The sequence below is a fragment of the Anopheles maculipalpis genome, chromosome X, assembly GCF_943734695.1.
Source record: "Anopheles maculipalpis chromosome X, idAnoMacuDA_375_x, whole genome shotgun sequence".
NCBI classification, from domain to species: domain Eukaryota; kingdom Metazoa; phylum Arthropoda; class Insecta; order Diptera; family Culicidae; genus Anopheles; species Anopheles maculipalpis.
The window spans coordinates 11,280,539-11,306,292 of NC_064870.1; the positions used below are offsets into that span (position 1 = coordinate 11,280,539).

Here is a 25,754-nt window from a genome sequence, read left to right on the forward strand (position 1 = left end):
AAAGAAAATCCAAACTTAATTTAAAAAACAAATTATTGATTTCTTCTTCTTCCTATTCTCATCGAATGGCTTACTAGACTCTCCGATGTCACGTAGTACGGGGGGACGGTCCGGATGGGATTTGATAATGATCTCCGCATCGGGAAAGGAATCTAGTTCAGAGCAAATGAAATGGGTATAACACATAAGGTGTTATACCCATTTCATTTATTTATTTTGTTATACCCAGGTGGTCTAGTGGCCGAGGAGCATTTAGGGAAGAATCCATGCTCCATCCATGGAAGAAACCATGGGGAATAACATAACGACGAGCGGAATTTAGGACGAAACCATGGGGTAAGGTTTCAATTGTCTCAGACAGAGCACAAAGCAAAGCAATTCCTCGATAATTTGAAATATCAGATGGAATACCCTGCTGAAAAATAGGAACACTAAGAAATCTTAGTGTCGTTCGAGAGGAAAATTGTTACAAGGTTGGTTGGCTGCATTTGTGTGGAAGAACAGTGTGCCGAAGTCTTTCAAGGGCGCGCATTTACACGGAGGAAGCGTCGCAAACTCAAAATTCGTATTGCGATATTGAAACTATCAGACGACGGCACTGGAACGTGTAGGGTTTGAAGGACTCCTTAAGCAGGTCACGACTGGCATTCAAGAACGTCTTTAAGATGGTAACAGACATCTGAAGGCTGCGATGAACTAGTCCTTGCAAGCTACGACACTTCATATGAATCGCCTTTAAATGCATCTTTTAATCCTGAGCTGATCATGACTCGATAAGCCATATACCTATTATAGCTAATGTTTACATAATGATAGGTGACTTTCTACTTGAGCCTACAGGCACTTCAGATCTCTGTCTATCAATATCACTATCAATATCATCTGTGAGAGAAATCACTTTGAAACTGTGGCTGGAAAGTAATTCACAGAGTCGACGGTACGAAGGAAAACAAGTGCTCTGTGCGCAGTTCAGTTTACAACTATTTATTCGTATGTCCTACTGTTCATTTAAACATAGTGCATCTTATAGTACATTACTGCGTCAAGTGTGTGAGTTCATTATTATTAGCAGGTTATACGTTGTCCTATTTACACTTGCCTAATCGTGTTCCCTTTTAGTTGCGGAGTCTAATTCCTTATTAATTCCTTATAATTATTCCTTCCTTATAATTCCTTATTCCTTATAATTCATGTAAATTATTCCCCCATTCCGCCACCAAAGAAGGAAATTCTTTTAATTTCACAAGTAGTTTAACGTATCTCATAATTCTGATTGAAACTTTTCCGAAATTCAACGACAATCGAAAATATTTGTATGATCGATTTTATAGCATCTTCTACCTCTTCTTGATCGATTAACCGTTGACCGATCACCTATCAAGTTGTTGCAAGTGTGTTAATGGTTTGTTTTGATTACACCGCGTGGGATGACAACCTTTTCGTGAATTCAGGTAAGTGCAGTATTGTTTCCTTAATAATCGTTACCTTTTTTTAGTTCTGAATCAAATTCTCTCGACTAAAACAAGTCCAATCAACGCAGTAATGCATGAAGTTGCTCCTACAAAATGATTCGCAGTGTTCCTGCCAATGAGTGTTTGACGCATGTAAGCTACGTTGCATAGCAACCTCATCACGATGAGCGTTAACAAACCGGCCACCAATGTACAGTCTCTCCGGGCAATCAATAAATGATGACTGCACAGCAGATGATCGTTTTCACGAGCCTTCCTTGTCGTTCTGGTGTGTGATCGTATTATTGGTCCCCGATGGACCAAATGCATCACGTAAAGCCAGAGATGGTTTGTAGTGTAAGTAGTTAAGTACGCGTAACCTCGATTGGTTTAGTGTAACCTACACTGTCACAATCGTGCGCGATATCGGATAATGGTTTTGTCGTTCTAGGTTCCCTATCATTGCCCCGATCCACCGCTAGGATAGAAACTGGCGTCGATTGTAATGTGTTTAAAATGAGAACTGGATTTTGATTAAAAGGCGCTTGTGCAACTTACGTGATGTCACGTGGTGTCCTTCGTGCTTCTTCTCGTCAACCGACAGCATGTCTGGAACATGTTTCCTTTTCCCCTTTTCATGTGTGTCTCCGACTGATCGTCTGTTGATTGCTTCCGGTAATGACCCAGCCGAATGAAGTCTCCACTAGCCATGGTTACCCTTTGCCGAGGAATGCTTTCGTCCGGAATGAAGCTCCCAGAATATCCGCCGATGATGATGTCGATTTTGCCAGAAAGGTAGAATGACGGATCTGTAAGCGTCACATTCGGTATGCTCCATGACGGCACGAACGAATGACCAGATGGGCTGTTTGCCGATGGATTGTCGAGTATAAGAAAATCCATCTTCGAAGCGTAGGGCTGCATTTTGGACTGTACAGTCGCCGCAATCGCACCCTAAACCAATTGCACTTCTAACCCAATTTACGACACGAAAACGTTTGCATTGGATGGTGTTGTAGGTAACTTTCGAGCTAATGCTCCCGAAATGAAGTATGAAGAAGCCATGAATCCACAATCCACAATCGAGAAGCGCCCTAGCTTCGTGTTTTGTGCCAATCTCATCGATGATGTAAAGTAATGCCATTTCCAGAAATACCGCATTATCGTTTACAATGCCTGACATTGTAACCGTCGAGTGAGTAGAAATGTGTAGAAGTGTGTAGCATTTTTCGTGGCACGTCCGGCAGAAATAGTTCGAGTTGCACTGCTTCACCCGAAGATGAGACAGTTCGAACACAAATGCTTAGGTGACACTATCCCCCGGTGTTCTTGCACTCCCTTTCCGGAAAAGACCGGGGAGATGCGAAGCAAATGTTCTTCCTTGCACTCCAACGGACACTTAGGTGGTTGCAGCACAAGCGTCCGAGTAGACGACTTGTGTACTGCGACCGTATTGCTGATCACCATCCGTGGTGCGGGATGGCGTGAAGTGTTGTTGATCATTCATGTTAATTTCCCTCATCATCTCTTCTCTTGCTTGTGATAATGAATTCATTTCTAATGCAATATATGCGGTAGCATTTCTTCAACGTTGCCTTGTGATATCTTTTTCCTTCATTTTTCCTGTGTGCAAACACACAGGCACACAGCCAATGAAGTCTCTCTAGCTGTGGTGTGTAGCCAGTCCGCTGTTGACACTTCCTTTTTAATTTCTGCTCCTAATATCAGGTTTATACTGTTTTTCTTGGACGGGCATAATGATGATGATGTAATGATGATGATGATCGTGATCTATTTGTTCCTAATGATTCCTCGTTGAACATCTCAAATCATCTTACCAACTAAAATATAAACAAAAAGATATGCACACACAATTACAATGATTCTTTTTTTGAATATCTGATGTATATTTTATCAATCACATCGTTAGTTCAAAAGAACTGTATCACAGCTGATCCTTCCTCTTAAAAAAAGTACAATATACTATATGCTAAAATAAAAATAGCAATTTCTTATCCTTCTGGTATAGCTATCCTAAACGTTATTAAAGCTAATGCCAAATACCAAATATGAGTATTCTTCGTTTTTTTTCTTTTTTGGCTTAACCGATGCCGTGTAACTCGATATTCCTCACGCGATGCACGCGATGGGATTTGAACTCCAGTCCTGCCGTGGCTAGAGCTAGTCGCCTCATCTCGTGGGACCCAGCGCGTTGCAGCATTCGATACGGCACCTTTTCTATTAGAATATTATCCATTCGGAATGCTCTGCATCGGAAGCAATCCTTCTTGCATGTCAGTCTCATAAGTTTAATCTAATCACTGCAAGATTGAACAAAAATGTTAACTAAATTATTTTTAATCCTATCCTATTTTTAATCCTGAAGGACTCAGTCCTCCAGGTTTCCTTACGCATTTCATATTTCATTGATGATGTCTAAATATTGTATAATAGTTTAAGAGTAATTATGTAATGGCTAAAGGAACTGAATGGTTTTATTTCTATAACAAGGTGCTTTGTTTGTATCGTTTATACAGCTAATAATACATATTTGACCACTCGGTTTAGATGGTACTTACCGGTTAAGTAGTATTTCAAACTATTCTAATTCCTTGCTCTACCCAATACAAATTTTAAAAATTTCTGTTTCTTCTACAGTGCTTAGCGTGTTTCTTTAACCATTGCCAATTAATCATAATACTATCAGTACATAGTTTTCCGTGACGCGTACACTCGTCACCTCACATGGCACATCACATGTTTGGGCAGTGTTTTCTTGTGAGCAACATCTCAGGAACGTGTGTATGGTAATGCGAGTGTTTGAAACAAAATGATATCCGCTTTCTTCTCTGCCTCTTAAGCTTAATAAGATTGCGCTTGGGAGGTTACTGGTATGTGAGCGTTACCTGATTGTTCTCTGTCTCGCAACGAACGACAAAAAGCTACAAAGTTCAAATATTTACGCTAGAATAAATACGGGAAAGTTAGTAAGAATAAAAGGACCAAGGATGGTGCCCCTAATGGTGACGGCAGTTAACCTGGTGGACCGCAGTAAAGGAACGCCTAATGGCTGCAGGAGGGTCCTATGACTCCCCACAGCCTGCCTGCTGAGTCGTAAAACTACTAGTGAACGGGCCGCAAAGGGGGTGATGTTATGCTGATGGTGGTAGAGCGCTGAATTTAATGAACCTAACACTAACAAATTGATACTTGTTTGTTAGGTAGTTCGGGGACCTCACTATGACATCAGCCGTACGATATCGGGGGTCCTTATTAGCCTAAAACTGAAGCGTTCACTGATGTTACAATTTTATAGCTATAAAATGCTTTAGGGCGTATGTGCTCGCGCCGTTCTCGGTGGTGTTGTTAGACGTTTCCGCAGTTGTGGGTTGGATGTTAAGCAATCGAGCGAGCAAATTTAATTTGGATCCTTGCGAATGTGGCTAGACATGATGGCACTACAATAATAAACAATAATTTAAAGTGAGTGACAGTGCTCCTCCACCTTTCATCTCCCTCTAAAACACACACACACACACATCCCCGCTCCCCTTCCGGCGCGCACAATCCCTTAACACTCACTCACAGGTGGGATGGATAAGTATTTGTGGTGCATAACGTTACTTCGCGGACTACTATGGAATACTAAATAAGTTGTTTAGTAGCGACGGCGCATGCAAGATTGCTCAACACTTCAGCGTGATTCGGAACCTCGTGTGCATTGAGGTTTATCATAGTACAGCCGAACAGACTCTGCTTCTTGAATAATCCCAGCCTGCGGTGCTGCACTATAAATTCGGAGTTTTCCTGGATTAGGAGCTCGCTTATTTGTAACCGCAACAAGTTTGCCGGCACCCGTATGGCACGCTCCATAACAGCGGTGACCAGAACTTTGTGCAACACCAACTCCTAAAATGAGAGAATGCGAAATATTAGAATTAGGTTTCAAGCGAGATGGAGTCAGTTTTCGAACAGTGCCGTACAAGAGGCACATCAGTACGCTACCTGCAGTTGAGGCATGCCGAAAAGCTTGCGCAGTGTCTGTGTGGACATCTCCGTAAATTCACTTAGACCGATGATCGTGATCGAACGCAACGAGCGCGCGAATGTCAGTAGCTTTGGAAGGACCTTCTTCGACGACTTCCCGCTGCGGCAAATAAAAACCAGATGGGTCAGGCCTGGAGCCAAGTTGACCATTATGCCCTTATAGTTTTTCACAAATTGTCTAGATAATTCAGCTGGCGTTTCCAAGATTAATCGTCGCAATTTGGGCAGCGGTTGTTGCAAGAAGGTATACACCTTAGTGAGCGGCTTGGCCAGATGCAGTGTCTCCAGCTCTGGCGTGTTTGCTATGTCCAGGTTCGTCTTATCGTTAGTAAAGACTAGCTGACGTACTTGCGGTGCCTCCACCACGAGCGTACCTCCGGCTATCCTCCAAAACATAATGCACAATTTGCGCACGTTGCTTAGCAGTAAAACCAGTCGTTCGCCAGCCGGAACACTCACAGCGGTAGAATGCATGTGAAACTCCAAAATTTGTTTCCACAAATTAACGTCTGAGATCATTCCCGTTATGTCTATAAACTCTAGCCATAACTTCGACAGCCTGCGGCAGTTCATCAGGTTCCCTGTTTGTAGTTCCCTGTTAGCTATGAGCATAGGCAATTTTATTATCTTTAGCTGCTGCAAGGCGACCATGTTCGAAAACATTGTATCCCAGTCTACGGCGACGTTGATCAGTTTAATTTCCAGACACAGCCGTTCCAAGTTTGGAAACTCATTTGTCAAGAGACACTCTCTGGCCTCTGGCGTTAACAATGTATGTAATGATTTCACGCGTTGAATATCAGGTATCTCTGCAAGGAAGTCATATTCCATTTGTAGCGGATGTAGTTCGATCGGCGTATGAAACTGTACATGCTGCAGTTTTGGTGCGTTGAAGCGAATGGCGCCCCGATTGATAACCTGGACGCTGTTATTGCAAGTGTGCTCTACGTATGTGAGGTGCTCCAAATTCGGCATTTCCAACATCCCATCATTCTGCGGTATAAGCGATTTACCATCCACAAATATTGTCAGCTTACGGACTGTTTCGAACAGGTATGGCAATTCTTGTGCTAGGTGTATTATGTTGCACGCGTGTGTATCCCGCACAACCAGCTCCTTTGTTTCAGGTGTGTTCTTCCACAGCGCTTGCAGGACTTTTTTTGCATAGTTATAGTGTGCCTGCTGGAATTTCCTATCTATATTTATAGCGATACTGCTGTACATTCGATTGCTTTTCTCTAGCAAACGATAACTAATGAATCTCTGGGCTTTTTTTTGGGGACTCATTTTCCTATCGACACGTTTTTTTGCGGGAAAAACTCGGGTTAACCTCAGTACTGTTTTGGGATTCGTATCTTTACGAAATGTCACCGCATCGAAACGCCTGCAGGTGAGACTGAGACTTTTGCGATCAGCCAGTGACAGGTTATCGGTTATCATGAACAGCATTTCATTTGGAAGATCCAAAATATGACGCGGCATTTCTGGCGAGCTAAAATGTAAGAGTGACAAAGGTAGAGAATGATCAACATCAGTCGTTAGTTTACAAATCATCAATGCAGTCAAATATCGTGTGCTCATAGCATCATACAAGTGAAACAATCATTTAAAATTGGCTCAATCATTGAAATGGCTCTAAAATAATAGACTTTTGAAAATCTCTCTCCTTATCATACACCGGCATACACAGAAGGGAATTTTCCTACAAGCGGACTTAGCGGCCGCGAGAGGTCGCTAATGCTTGAACGCTCCTCTCTCCCTCGCTGTGCTGCATGTCAAATATACTACCCACCCTTCCCCGCGCACACAGCCATTCAGGTGTCACTCAATTCCCGAAGGGCAGCAACATATTTCTTTGCCGTTTTGGCAAAACTAAATATTCGCGAGTAAGCGAAGCTTTCTGCATACCAAAAACCCTTGTATAATTTTTATTTTCCACCCAAGCGAAGCCTACTGTTGCTTCCGAATGTCAAAGTTCTGAACATCAGCGGACAAAATTACATTTTCAGCGAAGTAACAAATTCTCTTCACTCAACACTCCACACGAAACAACCTCACATTACAATTTTACACAATTACCTCAAATTATCCAAAGAAATTAACGAAGAATTACCTCAATAATCCGAATTCCTTAACTACTTGCACACGCGTGCTGTACAGACAACTTACCGCAGAAAACTGAACAGATCTATGGCCTATGTAGCAGTGTATATGTGTACGAGATTCAACACCACCACACACACACCAGCAAAGTAAACGTGCAAAATCTTCACCCCATCCCACTATACACTCGCGAAGTATACGTAATCCTCCAACACACACACAATCCTCCAACACACACACACTCGCAAAACGGGATCAGTGGCGGCCCTGGCCTGGTGAAAATGAGGTTCATTTCATCATGAACTCTTTTTCTTTTTTTATGCTCTGTCTCCCTCTTCTCGGACTTTGTGAAGTGATTGGATATAGAATGTGATGCTTTTTTCATGTGATCTCTGTGATATTGTTAACAAGATCTACGTTTTTCGTCGAGAAAATGCTCGTGCCGAAATTGGATGGTTTCGATCCTGGTAACAATCCGAGCGAGAAAATATATGAAATCCTCTCGGCTTGTTCTTTGCTCTTCACAATCCATTCACTCGAGAACAAGCCTAAATGAACAGCTAGTTCACTCAAAACCAGTCGATATGAATCGCTGGACTGAAGTACAAACCGAAATGAATCATTTAAAATGAAATGAACCTCATTGTCACCAGGGATTGCTCGGTGGCATACGATTTTGTCGTACGATCAAATTGGTACCAGAGCAGTTCCAAGTTTAGGGTTGCAGCACTGATAATTATGCCTCCTATCGGCAGTCCTGTTAGCGAACACTAAATTTTGGTGCATCGGAAGAAAACCCGTGCCACAGATATACTAAACTTGCGGTGTGATGGTAATTACACTGTTTGGCTCAACGTAAGAAACCGCTTGCCATTGCCAACAGTTCCAGAAAAAACGCTGCTTAGAATTAGGTAAAAATCTAGTATGAAGAAATTGTTGTATAACCTCAGTGGCGAACAAAGATATAAAAATAATTGATATATTTTGAGTATGACGGCTTGTGCCGTATTGTCTAAAAAAAATAATTATTAATATTATAATTATAGGTGTGGCAACACAAGTCGAAATGCATTCCAATTCAATACTTATGTCTTCTGCCAGGCGTTTTGTGAATAATCGCAGAAATCCACATCGCATTCGCTCCTACGTGTCCCATGGAGCGATTATTGCTGCGCTCCGAAATATGTGGCCTTTTTTGTTGAACATTAAGCCAGTTTGTTGGGGTCTTCTTCCTTACTCTTATCCATTAATCCATATGTAAAACTTTTAGTGATAGAATTTTTATCAAATCATAAAACTTGCAGCGATAGTGTAGCAAGTTCTGGGTGTAATTTTGAAAATTTTCAATCGAGTAATCTAGTACTCATTGGAGGCAGGCACACTTACCTTTCTTTGCTCGCTCCCTTTTTTTCTTCGCTCGCAGCGCTCACTTGCTCGCTCCCTGTTGCTAAGCAACGACGACACGCGCTTGGGCGGTACACTTACGTTCTTTGATGAGCTCATACGGGAAGAAGGCGCTACTCTATCGCTACAAGCTTTATGATTTGTTTTACGTTAATTATATATTTGTAATTTGTAATTTCGACAAATTCTGAACTATAGCATTATTAGAACAAATAATAAAATCTTTAAAATCAATGGTTTAGGGAGAGGAGCAAGACAGAGAGAACGCACAAAGACGAGCACCAGGTGAAGATAGGTTAATGGAGAAGTCAAATAATCGGAATCGGAATAAGAATTAAAGCAACAATCATTCGCACCAACTGAAGATATCCTTGATGCATCCCGCAGTTTGCGGGTCAAAAGGTAGGTTCTACCGGGCCTCGACTAGTTAAAATACAAATTTGTTTTCAAACGATCCCGGATGAAACAAAGCAAACACACTATAAATTGACATGATTTGAAACGTTGCCCTCGTAGCTGCTAGCTAGAGACGGTGAACATTTTCTCTCTGAACTCTTTTTGTTTTATACGTGTGTAGAATGTAAGGTGTGTCGAGCTAGATAGGTTCAGGCACGTCGTCTTCTGCATCCATTTTTACCCCGTGCGGGAAATTGCAAGGAAAATATTTACTCTCTGACGTCCTTTCGACGTTGGGGAGAGAGAGTTCCGATCCCTAGAGCTGATGATCCTAGGTGGGAAACAGCTCCTTCTCCTGCTAGATAACTAGTAACAAAAAATAGGTGTGCCATGCCTATACCCTACTCCTCCTCCCAAACTTCACCCACTCCTCCTGCCACCGGGGAGGACTACGGCGTGGCCTTTAATAATAGCTTGTTTGGCATTTAAATGCTATCCGTCACCAACCTTCCGGTACGCCTAGTATTATCGTGCGGAAATGGTGTGCAAACACACAGGCACACAGCCAATGAAGTCTCTCTAGCTGTGGTGTGTAGCCAGTCCGCTGTTGACACTTCCTTTTTAATTTCTGCTCCTAATATCAGGTTTATACTGTTTTTCTTGGACGGGCATAATGATGATGATGTAATGATGATGATGATCGTGATCTATTTGTTTCTAATGATTTCTCGTTGAACATCTCAAATCATCTTACCAACTAAAATATAAACAAAAAGATATGCACACACAATTACAATGATTCTTTTTTTGAATATCTGATGTATATTTTATCAATCACATCGTTAGTTCAAAAGAACTGTATCACAGCTGATCCTTCCTCTTAAAAAAGTACAATATACTATATGCTAAAATAAAAATAGCAATTTCTTATCCTTCTGGTATAGCCATCCTAAACGTTGTTAAAGCTAATGCCAAATACCAAATATGAGTATTCTTCGTTTTTTTTTCTTTTTTGGCTTAACCGATGCCGTGTAACTCGATATTCCTCACGCGATGCACGCGATGGGATTTGAACTCCAGTCCTGCCGTGGCTAGAGCTAGTCGCCTCATCTCGTGGGACCCAGCGCGTTGCAGCATTCGATACGGCACCTTTTCTATTAGAATATTATCCATTCGGAATGCTCTGCATCGGAAGCAATCCTTCTTGCATGTCAGTCTCATAAGTTTAATCTAATCACTGCAAGATTGAACAAAAATGTTAACTAAATTATTTTTAATCCTATCCTATTTTTAATCCTGAAGGACTCAGTCCTCCAGGTTTCCTTACGCATTTCATATTTCATTGATGATGTCTAAATATTGTATAATAGTTTAAGAGTAATTATGTAATGGCTAAAGGAACTGAATGGTTTTATTTCTATAACAAGGTGCTTTGTTTGTATCGTTTATACAGCTAATAATACATATTTGACCACTCGGTTTAGATGGTACTTACCGGTTAAGTAGTATTTCAAACTATTCTAATTCCTTGCTCTACCCAAAACAAATTTTAAAAATTTCTGTTTCTTCTACAGTGCTTAGCGTGTTTCTTTAAGCATTGCCAATTAATCATAATACTATCAGTACATAGTTTTCCGTGACACCTCACATGGCACATCACATGTTTGGGCAGTGTTTTCTGGTGAGCAACATCTCAGGAACGTGTGTATGGTAATGCGAGTGTTTGAAACAAAATGATATCCGCTTTCTTCTCTGCCTCTTAAGCTTAATAAGATTGCGCTTGGGAGGTTACTGGTATGTGAGCGTTACCTGATTGTTCTCTGTCTCGCAACGAACGACAAAAAGCTACAAAGTTCAAAGTTAAGTTAGTAAGTTAAAGGGGAGTTAGTAAGAATAAAAGGACCAACGATGGTGCCCCTAATGGTGACGGCAGTTAACCTGGTGGACCGCGGTAAAGGAACGCCTAATGGCTGCAGGAGGGCCCTATGACTCGACCTACAATCGAGCGAGCAAATTTAATTTGGATCCTTGCGAATGTGGCTAGACATGATGGCACTACAATAATAAACAATAATTTAAAGTGAGTGACAGTGCTCCTCCACCTTTCATCTCCCTCTAAAACACACACACACACACATCCCCGCTCCCCTTCCGGCGCGCACAATCCCTTAACACTCACTCACAGGTGGGATGGATAAGTATTTGTGGTGCATAACGTTACTTCGCGGACTACTATGGAATACTAAATAAGTTGTTTAGTAGCGACGGCGCATGCAAGATTGCTCAACACTTCAGCGTGATTCGGAACCTCGTGTGCATTGAGGTTTATCATAGTACAGCCGAACAGACTCTGCTTCTTGAATAATCCCAGCCTGCGGTGCTGCACTATAAATTCGGAGTTTTCCTGGATTAGGAGCTCGCTTATTTGTAACCGCAACAAGTTTGCCGGCACCCGTATGGCACGCTCCATAACAGCGGTGACCAGAACTTTGTGCAACACCAACTCCTAAAATGAGAGAATGCGAAATATTAGAATTAGGTTTCAAGCGAGATGGAGTCAGTTTTCGAACAGTGCCGTACAAGAGGCACATCAGTACGCTACCTGCAGTTGAGGCATGCCGAAAAGCTTGCGCAGTGTCTGTGTGGACATCTCCGTAAATTCACTTAGACCGATGATCGTGATCGAACGCAACGAGCGCGCGAATGTCAGTAGCTTTGGAAGGACCTTCTTCGACGACTTCCCGCTGCGGCAAATAAAAACCAGATGGGTCAGGCCTGGAGCCAAGTTGACCATTATGCCCTTATAGTTTTTCACAAATTGTCTAGATAATTCAGCTGGCGTTTCCAAGATTAATCGTCGCAATTTGGGCAGCGGTTGTTGCAAGAAGGTATACACCTTAGTGAGCGGCTTGGCCAGATGCAGTGTCTCCAGCTCTGGCGTGTTTGCTATGTCCAGGTTCGTCTTATCGTTAGTAAAGACTAGCTGACGTACTTGCGGTGCCTCCACCACGAGCGTACCTCCGGCTATCCTCCAAAACATAATGCACAATTTGCGCACGTTGCTTAGCAGTAAAACCAGTCGTTCGCCAGCCGGAACACTCACAGCGGTAGAATGCATGTGAAACTCCAAAATTTGTTTCCACAAATTAACGTCTGAGATCATTCCCGTTATGTCTATAAACTCTAGCCATAACTTCGACAGCCTGCGGCAGTTCATCAGGTTCCCTGTTTGTAGTTCCCTGTTAGCTATGAGCATAGGCAATTTTATTATCTTTAGCTGCTGCAAGGCGACCATGTTCGAAAACATTGTATCCCAGTCTACGGCGACGTTGATCAGTTTAATTTCCAGACACAGCCGTTCCAAGTTTGGAAACTCATTTGTCAAGAGACACTCTCTGGCCTCTGGCGTTAACAATGTATGTAATGATTTCACGCGTTGAATATCAGGTATCTCTGCAAGGAAGTCATATTCCATTTGTAGCGGATGTAGTTCGATCGGCGTATGAAACTGTACATGCTGCAGTTTTGGTGCGTTGAAGCGAATGGCGCCCCGATTGATAACCTGGACGCTGTTATTGCAAGTGTGCTCTACGTATGTGAGGTGCTCCAAATTCGGCATTTCCAACATCCCATCATTCTGCGGTATAAGCGATTTACCATCCACAAATATTGTCAGCTTACGGACTGTTTCGAACAGGTATGGCAATTCTTGTGCTAGGTGTATTATGTTGCACGCGTGTGTATCCCGCACAACCAGCTCCTTTGTTTCAGGTGTGTTCTTCCACAGCGCTTGCAGGACTTTTTTTGCATAGTTATAGTGTGCCTGCTGGAATTTCCTATCTATATTTATAGCGATACTGCTGTACATTCGATTGCTTTTCTCTAGCAAACGATAACTAATGAATCTCTGGGCTTTTTTTTGGGGACTCATTTTCCTATCGACACGTTTTTTTGCGGGAAAAACTCGGGTTAACCTCAGTACTGTTTTGGGATTCGTATCTTTACGAAATGTCACCGCATCGAAACGCCTGCAGGTGAGACTGAGACTTTTGCGATCAGCCAGTGACAGGTTATCGGTTATCATGAACAGCATTTCATTTGGAAGATCCAAAATATGACGCGGCATTTCTGGCGAGCTAAAATGTAAGAGTGACAAAGGTAGAGAATGATCAACATCAGTCGTTAGTTTACAAATCATCAATGCAGTCAAATATCGTGTGCTCATAGCATCATACAAGTGAAACAATCATTTAAAATTGGCTCAATCATTGAAATGGCTCTAAAATAATAGACTTTTGAAAATCTCTCTCCTTATCATACACCGGCATACACAGAAGGGAATTTTCCTACAAGCGGACTTAGCGGCCGCGAGAGGTCGCTAATGCTTGAACGCTCCTCTCTCCCTCGCTGTGCTGCATGTCAAATATACTACCCACCCTTCCCCGCGCACACAGCTATTCAGGTGTCACTCAATTCCCGAAGGGCAGCAACATATTTCTTTGCCGTTTTGGCAAAACTAAATATTCGCGAGTAAGCGAAGCTTTCTGCATACCAAAAACCCTTGTATAATTTTTATTTTCCACCCAAGCGAAGCCTACTGTTGCTTCCGAATGTCAAAGTTCTGAACATCAGCGGACAAAATTACATTTTCAGCGAAGTAACAAATTCTCTTCACTCAACACTCCACACGAAACAACCTCACATTACAATTTTACACAATTACCTCAAATTATCCAAAGAAATTAACGAAGAATTACCTCAATAATCCGAATTCCTTAACTACTTGCACACGCGTGCTGTACAGACAACTTACCGCAGAAAACTGAACAGATCTATGGCCTATGTAGCAGTGTATATGTGTACGAGATTCAACACCACCACACACACACCAGCAAAGTAAACGTGCAAAATCTTCACCCCATCCCACTATACACTCGCGAAGTATACGTAATCCTCCAACACACACACAATCCTCCAACACACACACACTCGCAAAACGGGATCAGTGGCGGCCCTGGCCTGGTGAAAATGAGGTTCATTTCATCATGAACTCTTTTTCTTTTTTTATGCTCTGTCTCCCTCTTCTCGGACTTTGTGAAGTGATTGGATATAGAATGTGATGCTTTTTTCATGTGATCTCTGTGATATTGTTAACAAGATCTACGTTTTTCGTCGAGAAAATGCTCGTGCCGAAATTGGATGGTTTCGATCCTGGTAACAATCCGAGCGAGAAAATATATGAAATCCTCTCGGCTTGTTCTTTGCTCTTCACAATCCATTCACTCGAGAACAAGCCTAAATGAACAGCTAGTTCACTCAAAACCAGTCGATATGAATCGCTGGACTGAAGTACAAACCGAAATGAATCATTTAAAATGAAATGAACCTCATTGTCACCAGGGATTGCTCGGTGGCATACGATTTTGTCGTACGATCAAATTGGTACCAGAGCAGTTCCAAGTTTAGGGTTGCAGCACTGATAATTATGCCTCCTATCGGCAGTCCTGTTAGCGAACACTAAATTTTGGTGCATCGGAAGAAAACCCGTGCCACAGATATACTAAACTTGCGGTGTGATGGTAATTACACTGTTTGGCTCAACGTAAGAAACCGCTTGCCATTGCCAACAGTTCCAGAAAAAACGCTGCTTAGAATTAGGTAAAAATCTAGTATGAAGAAATTGTTGTATAACCTCAGTGGCGAACAAAGATATAAAAATAATTGATATATTTTGAGTATGACGGCTTGTGCCGTATTGTCTAAAAAAAATAATTATTAATATTATAATTATAGGTGTGGCAACACAAGTCGAAATGCATTCCAATTCAATACTTATGTCTTCTGCCAGGCGTTTTGTGAATAATCGCAGAAATCCACATCGCATTCGCTCCTACGTGTCCCATGGAGCGATTATTGCTGCGCTCCGAAATATGTGGCCTTTTTTGTTGAACATTAAGCCAGTTTGTTTGGGTCTCCTTCCTTACTCTTATCCATTAATCCATATGTAAAACTTTTAGTGATAGAATTTTTATCAAATCATAAAACTTGCAGCGATAGTGTAGCAAGTTCTGGGTGTAATTTTGAAAATTTTCAATCGAGTAATCTAGTACTCATTGGAGGCAGGCACACTTACCTTTCTTTGCTCGCTCCCTTTTTTTCTTCGCTCGCAGCGCTCACTTGCTCGCTCCCTGTTGCTAAGCAACGACGACACGCGCTTGGGCGGTACACTTACGTTCTTTGATGAGCTCATACGGGAAGAAGGCGCTACTCTATCGCTACAAGCTTTATGATTTGTTTTACGTTAATTATATATTTGTAATTTGTAATTTCGACAAATTCTGAACTATAGCATTATTAGAACAAATAATAAAATCTTTAAAATCAATGGTTTAGGGAGAGGAGCAAGACAGAGAGAACGCACAAAGACGAGCACCAGGTGAAGATAGGTTAATGGAGAAGTCAAATAATCGGAATCGGAATAAGAATTAAAGCAACAATCATTCGCACCAACTGAAGATATCCTTGATGCATCCCGCAGTTTGCGGGTCAAAAGGTAGGTTCTACCGGGCCTCGACTAGTTAAAATACAAATTTGTTTTCAAACGATCCCGGATGAAACAAAGCAAACACACTATAAATTGACATGATTTGAAACGTTGCCCTCGTAGCTGCTAGCTAGAGACGGTGAACATTTTCTCTCTGAACTCTTTTTGTTTTATACGTGTGTAGAATGTAAGGTGTGTCGAGCTAGATAGGTTCAGGCACGTCGTCTTCTGCATCCATTTTTACCCCGTGCGGGAAATTGCAAGGAAAATATTTACTCTCTGACGTCCTTTCGACGTTGGGGAGAGAGAGTTCCGATCCCTAGAGCTGATGATCCTAGGTGGGAAACAGCTCCTTCTCCTGCTAGATAACTAGTATCAAAAAATAGGTGTGCCATGCCTATACCCTACTCCTCCTCCCAAACTTCACCCACTCCTCCTGCCACCGGGGAGGACTACGGCGTGGCCTTTAATAATAGCTTGTTTGGCATTTAAATGCTATCCGTCACCAACCTTCCGGTACGCCTAGTATTATCGTGCGGAAATGGTGTGCAAACACACAGGCACACAGCCAATGAAGTCTCTCTAGCTGTGGTGTGTAGCCAGTCCGCTGTTGACACTTCCTTTTTAATTTCTGCTCCTAATATCAGGTTTATACTGTTTTTCTTGGACGGGCATAATGATGATGATGTAATGATGATGATGATCGTGATCTATTTGTTTCTAATGATTTCTCGTTGAACATCTCAAATCATCTTACCAACTAAAATATAAACAAAAAGATATGCACACACAATTACAATGATTCTTTTTTTGAATATCTGATGTATATTTTATCAATCACATCGTTAGTTCAAAAGAACTGTATCACAGCTGATCCTTCCTCTTAAAAAAAGTACAATATACTATATGCTAAAATAAAAATAGCAATTTCTTATCCTTCTGGTATAGCCATCCTAAACGTTGTTAAAGCTAATGCCAAATACCAAATATGAGTATTCTTCGTTTTTTTTTCTTTTTTGGCTTAACCGATGCCGTGTAACTCGATATTCCTCACGCGATGCACGCGATGGGATTTGAACTCCAGTCCTGCCGTGGCTAGAGCTAGTCGCCTCATCTCGTGGGACCCAGCGCGTTGCAGCATTCGATACGGCACCTTTTCTATTAGAATATTATCCATTCGGAATGCTCTGCATCGGAAGCAATCCTTCTTGCATGTCAGTCTCATAAGTTTAATCTAATCACTGCAAGATTGAACAAAAATGTTAACTAAATTATTTTTAATCCTATCCTATTTTTAATCCTGAAGGACTCAGTCCTCCAGGTTTCCTTACGCATTTCATATTTCATTGATGATGTCTAAATATTGTATAATAGTTTAAGAGTAATTATGTAATGGCTAAAGGAACTGAATGGTTTTATTTCTATAACAAGGTGCTTTGTTTGTATCGTTTATACAGCTAATAATACATATTTGACCACTCGGTTTAGATGGTACTTACCGGTTAAGTAGTATTTCAAACTATTCTAATTCCTTGCTCTACCCAAAACAAATTTTAAAAATTTCTGTTTCTTCTACAGTGCTTAGCGTGTTTCTTTAAGCATTGCCAATTAATCATAATACTATCAGTACATAGTTTTCCGTGACACCTCACATGGCACATCACATGTTTGGGCAGTGTTTTCTGGTGAGCAACATCTCAGGAACGTGTGTATGGTAATGCGAGTGTTTGAAACAAAATGATATCCGCTTTCTTCTCTGCCTCTTAAGCTTAATAAGATTGCGCTTGGGAGGTTACTGGTATGTGAGCGTTACCTGATTGTTCTCTGTCTCGCAACGAACGACAAAAAGCTACAAAGTTCAAAGTTAAGTTAGTAAGTTAAAGGGGAGTTAGTAAGAATAAAAGGACCAACGATGGTGCCCCTAATGGTGACGGCAGTTAACCTGGTGGACCGCGGTAAAGGAACGCCTAATGGCTGCAGGAGGGCCCTATGACTCGACCTACAATCGAGCGAGCAAATTTAATTTGGATCCTTGCGAATGTGGCTAGACATGATGGCACTACAATAATAAACAATAATTTAAAGTGAGTGACAGTGCTCCTCCACCTTTCATCTCCCTCTAAAACACACACACACACACATCCCCGCTCCCCTTCCGGCGCGCACAATCCCTTAACACTCACTCACAGGTGGGATGGATAAGTATTTGTGGTGCATAACGTTACTTCGCGGACTACTATGGAATACTAAATAAGTTGTTTAGTAGCGACGGCGCATGCAAGATTGCTCAACACTTCAGCGTGATTCGGAACCTCGTGTGCATTGAGGTTTATCATAGTACAGCCGAACAGACTCTGCTTCTTGAATAATCCCAGCCTGCGGTGCTGCACTATAAATTCGGAGTTTTCCTGGATTAGGAGCTCGCTTATTTGTAACCGCAACAAGTTTGCCGGCACCCGTATGGCACGCTCCATAACAGCGGTGACCAGAACTTTGTGCAACACCAACTCCTAAAATGAGAGAATGCGAAATATTAGAATTAGGTTTCAAGCGAGATGGAGTCAGTTTTCGAACAGTGCCGTACAAGAGGCACATCAGTACGCTACCTGCAGTTGAGGCATGCCGAAAAGCTTGCGCAGTGTCTGTGTGGACATCTCCGTAAATTCACTTAGACCGATGATCGTGATCGAACGCAACGAGCGCGCGAATGTCAGTAGCTTTGGAAGGACCTTCTTCGACGACTTCCCGCTGCGGCAAATAAAAACCAGATGGGTCAGGCCTGGAGCCAAGTTGACCATTATGCCCTTATAGTTTTTCACAAATTGTCTAGATAATTCAGCTGGCGTTTCCAAGATTAATCGTCGCAATTTGGGCAGCGGTTGTTGCAAGAAGGTATACACCTTAGTGAGCGGCTTGGCCAGATGCAGTGTCTCCAGCTCTGGCGTGTTTGCTATGTCCAGGTTCGTCTTATCGTTAGTAAAGACTAGCTGACGTACTTGCGGTGCCTCCACCACGAGCGTACCTCCGGCTATCCTCCAAAACATAATGCACAATTTGCGCACGTTGCTTAGCAGTAAAACCAGTCGTTCGCCAGCCGGAACACTCACAGCGGTAGAATGCATGTGAAACTCCAAAATTTGTTTCCACAAATTAACGTCTGAGATCATTCCCGTTATGTCTATAAACTCTAGCCATAACTTCGACAGCCTGCGGCAGTTCATCAGGTTCCCTGTTTGTAGTTCCCTGTTAGCTATGAGCATAGGCAATTTTATTATCTTTAGCTGCTGCAAGGCGACCATGTTCGAAAACATTGTATCCCAGTCTACGGCGACGTTGATCAGTTTAATTTCCAGACACAGCCGTTCCAAGTTTGGAAACTCATTTGTCAAGAGACACTCTCTGGCCTCTGGCGTTAACAATGTATGTAATGATTTCACGCGTTGAATATCAGGTATCTCTGCAAGGAAGTCATATTCCATTTGTAGCGGATGTAGTTCGATCGGCGTATGAAACTGTACATGCTGCAGTTTTGGTGCGTTGAAGCGAATGGCGCCCCGATTGATAACCTGGACGCTGTTATTGCAAGTGTGCTCTACGTATGTGAGGTGCTCCAAATTCGGCATTTCCAACATCCCATCATTCTGCGGTATAAGCGATTTACCATCCACAAATATTGTCAGCTTACGGACTGTTTCGAACAGGTATGGCAATTCTTGTGCTAGGTGTATTATGTTGCACGCGTGTGTATCCCGCACAACCAGCTCCTTTGTTTCAGGTGTGTTCTTCCACAGCGCTTGCAGGACTTTTTTTGCATAGTTATAGTGTGCCTGCTGGAATTTCCTATCTATATTTATAGCGATACTGCTGTACATTCGATTGCTTTTCTCTAGCAAACGATAACTAATGAATCTCTGGGCTTTTTTTTGGGGACTCATTTTCCTATCGACACGTTTTTTTGCGGGAAAAACTCGGGTTAACCTCAGTACTGTTTTGGGATTCGTATCTTTACGAAATGTCACCGCATCGAAACGCCTGCAGGTGAGACTGAGACTTTTGCGATCAGCCAGTGACAGGTTATCGGTTATCATGAACAGCATTTCATTTGGAAGATCCAAAATATGACGCGGCATTTCTGGCGAGCTAAAATGTAAGAGTGACAAAGGTAGAGAATGATCAACATCAGTCGTTAGTTTACAAATCATCAATGCAGTCAAATATCGTGTGCTCATAGCATCATACAAGTGAAACAATCATTTAAAATTGGCTCAATCATTGAAATGGCTCTAAAATAATAGACTTTTGAAAATCTCTCTCCTTATCATACACCGGCATACACAGAAGGGAATTTTCCTACAAGCGGACTTAGCGGCCGCGAGAGGTCGCTAATGCTTGAACGCTCCTCTCTCCCTCGCTGTGCTGCATGTCAAATATACTACCCACCCTTCCCCGCGCACACAGCTATTCAGGTGTCACTCAATTCCCGAAGGGCAGCAACATATTTCTTTGCCGTTTTGGCAAAACTAAATATTCGCGAGTAAGCGAAGCTTTCTGCATACCAAAAACCCTTGTATAATTTTTATTTTCCACCCAAGCGAAGCCTACTGTTGCTTCCGAATGTCAAAGTTCTGAACATCAGCGGACAAAATTACATTTTCAGCGAAGTAACAAATTCTCTTCACTCAACACTCCACACGAAACAACCTCACATTACAATTTTACACAATTACCTCAAATTATCCAAAGAAATTAACGAAGAATTACCTCAATAATCCGAATTCCTTAACTACTTGCACACGCGTGCTGTACAGACAACTTACCGCAGAAAACTGAACAGATCTATGGCCTATGTAGCAGTGTATATGTGTACGAGATTCAACACCACCACACACACACCAGCAAAGTAAACGTGCAAAATCTTCACCCCATCCCACTATACACTCGCGAAGTATACGTAATCCTCCAACACACACACAATCCTCCAACACACACACACTCGCAAAACGGGATCAGTGGCGGCCCTGGCCTGGTGAAAATGAGGTTCATTTCATCATGAACTCTTTTTCTTTTTTTATGCTCTGTCTCCCTCTTCTCGGACTTTGTGAAGTGATTGGATATAGAATGTGATGCTTTTTTCATGTGATCTCTGTGATATTGTTAACAAGATCTACGTTTTTCGTCGAGAAAATGCTCGTGCCGAAATTGGATGGTTTCGATCCTGGTAACAATCCGAGCGAGAAAATATATGAAATCCTCTCGGCTTGTTCTTTGCTCTTCACAATCCATTCACTCGAGAACAAGCCTAAATGAACAGCTAGTTCACTCAAAACCAGTCGATATGAATCGCTGGACTGAAGTACAAACCGAAATGAATCATTTAAAATGAAATGAACCTCATTGTCACCAGGGATTGCTCGGTGGCATACGATTTTGTCGTACGATCAAATTGGTACCAGAGCAGTTCCAAGTTTAGGGTTGCAGCACTGATAATTATGCCTCCTATCGGCAGTCCTGTTAGCGAACACTAAATTTTGGTGCATCGGAAGAAAACCCGTGCCACAGATATACTAAACTTGCGGTGTGATGGTAATTACACTGTTTGGCTCAACGTAAGAAACCGCTTGCCATTGCCAACAGTTCCAGAAAAAACGCTGCTTAGAATTAGGTAAAAATCTAGTATGAAGAAATTGTTGTATAACCTCAGTGGCGAACAAAGATATAAAAATAATTGATATATTTTGAGTATGACGGCTTGTGCCGTATTGTCTAAAAAAAATAATTATTAATATTATAATTATAGGTGTGGCAACACAAGTCGAAATGCATTCCAATTCAATACTTATGTCTTCTGCCAGGCGTTTTGTGAATAATCGCAGAAATCCACATCGCATTCGCTCCTACGTGTCCCATGGAGCGATTATTGCTGCGCTCCGAAATATGTGGCCTTTTTTGTTGAACATTAAGCCAGTTTGTTTGGGTCTCCTTCCTTACTCTTATCCATTAATCCATATGTAAAACTTTTAGTGATAGAATTTTTATCAAATCATAAAACTTGCAGCGATAGTGTAGCAAGTTCTGGGTGTAATTTTGAAAATTTTCAATCGAGTAATCTAGTACTCATTGGAGGCAGGCACACTTACCTTTCTTTGCTCGCTCCCTTTTTTTCTTCGCTCGCAGCGCTCACTTGCTCGCTCCCTGTTGCTAAGCAACGACGACACGCGCTTGGGCGGTACACTTACGTTCTTTGATGAGCTCATACGGGAAGAAGGCGCTACTCTATCGCTACAAGCTTTATGATTTGTTTTACGTTAATTATATATTTGTAATTTGTAATTTCGACAAATTCTGAACTATAGCATTATTAGAACAAATAATAAAATCTTTAAAATCAATGGTTTAGGGAGAGGAGCAAGACAGAGAGAACGCACAAAGACGAGCACCAGGTGAAGATAGGTTAATGGAGAAGTCAAATAATCGGAATCGGAATAAGAATTAAAGCAACAATCATTCGCACCAACTGAAGATATCCTTGATGCATCCCGCAGTTTGCGGGTCAAAAGGTAGGTTCTACCGGGCCTCGACTAGTTAAAATACAAATTTGTTTTCAAACGATCCCGGATGAAACAAAGCAAACACACTATAAATTGACATGATTTGAAACGTTGCCCTCGTAGCTGCTAGCTAGAGACGGTGAACATTTTCTCTCTGAACTCTTTTTGTTTTATACGTGTGTAGAATGTAAGGTGTGTCGAGCTAGATAGGTTCAGGCACGTCGTCTTCTGCATCCATTTTTACCCCGTGCGGGAAATTGCAAGGAAAATATTTACTCTCTGACGTCCTTTCGACGTTGGGGAGAGAGAGTTCCGATCCCTAGAGCTGATGATCCTAGGTGGGAAACAGCTCCTTCTCCTGCTAGATAACTAGTATCAAAAAATAGGTGTGCCATGCCTATACCCTACTCCTCCTCCCAAACTTCACCCACTCCTCCTGCCACCGGGGAGGACTACGGCGTGGCCTTTAATAATAGCTTGTTTGGCATTTAAATGCTATCCGTCACCAACCTTCCGGTACGCCTAGTATTATCGTGCGGAAATGGTGTGCAAACACACAGGCACACAGCCAATGAAGTCTCTCTAGCTGTGGTGTGTAGCCAGTCCGCTGTTGACACTTCCTTTTTAATTTCTGCTCCTAATATCAGGTTTATACTGTTTTTCTTGGACGGGCATAATGATGATGATGTAATGATGATGATGATCGTGATCTATTTGTTTCTAATGATTTCTCGTTGAACATCTCAAATCATCTTACCAACTAAAATATAAACAAAAAGATATGCACACACAATTACAATGATTCTTTTTTTGAATATCTGATGTATATTTTATCAATCACATCGTTAGTTCAAAAGAACTGTATCACAGCTGATCCTTCCTCTTAAAAAAAGTACAATATACTATATGCTAAAATAAAAATAGCAATTTCTTATCCTTCTGGTATAGCCATCCTAAACGTTGTTAAAGCTAATGCCAAATACCAAATATGAGTATTCTTCGTTTTTTTTTCTTTTTTGGCTTAACCGATGCCGTGTAACTCGATATTCCTCACGCGATGCACGCGATGGGATTTGAACTCCAGTCCTGCCGTGGCTAGAGCTAGTCGCCTCATCTCGTGGGACCCAGCGCGTTGCAGCATTCGATACGGCACCTTTTCTATTAGAATATTATCCATTCGGAATGCTCTGCATCGGAAGCAATCCTTCTTGCATGTCAGTCTCATAAGTTTAATCTAATCACTGCAAGATTGAACAAAAATGTTAACTAAATTATTTTTAATCCTATCCTATTTTTAATCCTGAAGGACTCAGTCCTCCAGGTTTCCTTACGCATTTCATATTTCATTGATGATGTCTAAATATTGTATAATAGTTTAAGAGTAATTATGTAATGGCTAAAGGAACTGAATGGTTTTATTTCTATAACAAGGTGCTTTGTTTGTATCGTTTATACAGCTAATAATACATATTTGACCACTCGGTTTAGATGGTACTTACCGGTTAAGTAGTATTTCAAACTATTCTAATTCCTTGCTCTACCCAAAACAAATTTTAAAAATTTCTGTTTCTTCTACAGTGCTTAGCGTGTTTCTTTAAGCATTGCCAATTAATCATAATACTATCAGTACATAGTTTTCCGTGACACCTCACATGGCACATCACATGTTTGGGCAGTGTTTTCTGGTGAGCAACATCTCAGGAACGTGTGTATGGTAATGCGAGTGTTTGAAACAAAATGATATCCGCTTTCTTCTCTGCCTCTTAAGCTTAATAAGATTGCGCTTGGGAGGTTACTGGTATGTGAGCGTTACCTGATTGTTCTCTGTCTCGCAACGAACGACAAAAAGCTACAAAGTTCAAAGTTAAGTTAGTAAGTTAAAGGGGAGTTAGTAAGAATAAAAGGACCAACGATGGTGCCCCTAATGGTGACGGCAGTTAACCTGGTGGACCGCGGTAAAGGAACGCCTAATGGCTGCAGGAGGGCCCTATGACTCGACCTACAATCGAGCGAGCAAATTTAATTTGGATCCTTGCGAATGTGGCTAGACATGATGGCACTACAATAATAAACAATAATTTAAAGTGAGTGACAGTGCTCCTCCACCTTTCATCTCCCTCTAAAACACACACACACACACATCCCCGCTCCCCTTCCGGCGCGCACAATCCCTTAACACTCACTCACAGGTGGGATGGATAAGTATTTGTGGTGCATAACGTTACTTCGCGGACTACTATGGAATACTAAATAAGTTGTTTAGTAGCGACGGCGCATGCAAGATTGCTCAACACTTCAGCGTGATTCGGAACCTCGTGTGCATTGAGGTTTATCATAGTACAGCCGAACAGACTCTGCTTCTTGAATAATCCCAGCCTGCGGTGCTGCACTATAAATTCGGAGTTTTCCTGGATTAGGAGCTCGCTTATTTGTAACCGCAACAAGTTTGCCGGCACCCGTATGGCACGCTCCATAACAGCGGTGACCAGAACTTTGTGCAACACCAACTCCTAAAATGAGAGAATGCGAAATATTAGAATTAGGTTTCAAGCGAGATGGAGTCAGTTTTCGAACAGTGCCGTACAAGAGGCACATCAGTACGCTACCTGCAGTTGAGGCATGCCGAAAAGCTTGCGCAGTGTCTGTGTGGACATCTCCGTAAATTCACTTAGACCGATGATCGTGATCGAACGCAACGAGCGCGCCAATGTCAGTAGCTTTGGAAGGACCTTCTTCGACGACTTCCCGCTGCGGCAAATAAAAACCAGATGGGTCAGGCCTGGAGCCAAGTTGACCATTATGCCCTTATAGTTTTTCACAAATTGTCTAGATAATTCAGCTGGCGTTTCCAAGATTAATCGTCGCAATTTGGGCAGCGGTTGTTGCAAGAAGGTATACACCTTAGTGAGCGGCTTGGCCAGATGCAGTGTCTCCAGCTCTGGCGTGTTTGCTATGTCCAGGTTCGTCTTATCGTTAGTAAAGACTAGCTGACGTACTTGCGGTGCCTCCACCACGAGCGTACCTCCGGCTATCCTCCAAAACATAATGCACAATTTGCGCACGTTGCTTAGCAGTAAAACCAGTCGTTCGCCAGCCGGAACACTCACAGCGGTAGAATGCATGTGAAACTCCAAAATTTGTTTCCACAAATTAACGTCTGAGATCATTCCCGTTATGTCTATAAACTCTAGCCATAACTTCGACAGCCTGCGGCAGTTCATCAGGTTCCCTGTTTGTAGTTCCCTGTTAGCTATGAGCATA

At 42.0% G+C, this 25,754-nt stretch overlaps 1 protein-coding gene across 1 annotated transcript in view; it reads left to right on the plus strand.

Moving 5' to 3' along the window:
- LOC126561809 (neurobeachin) overlaps positions 1–25,754 on the plus strand; it is a 289,107-nt gene that overhangs the window by 120,818 nt on the left and 142,535 nt on the right. The gene's annotated exons all lie outside the window — the stretch shown is intronic.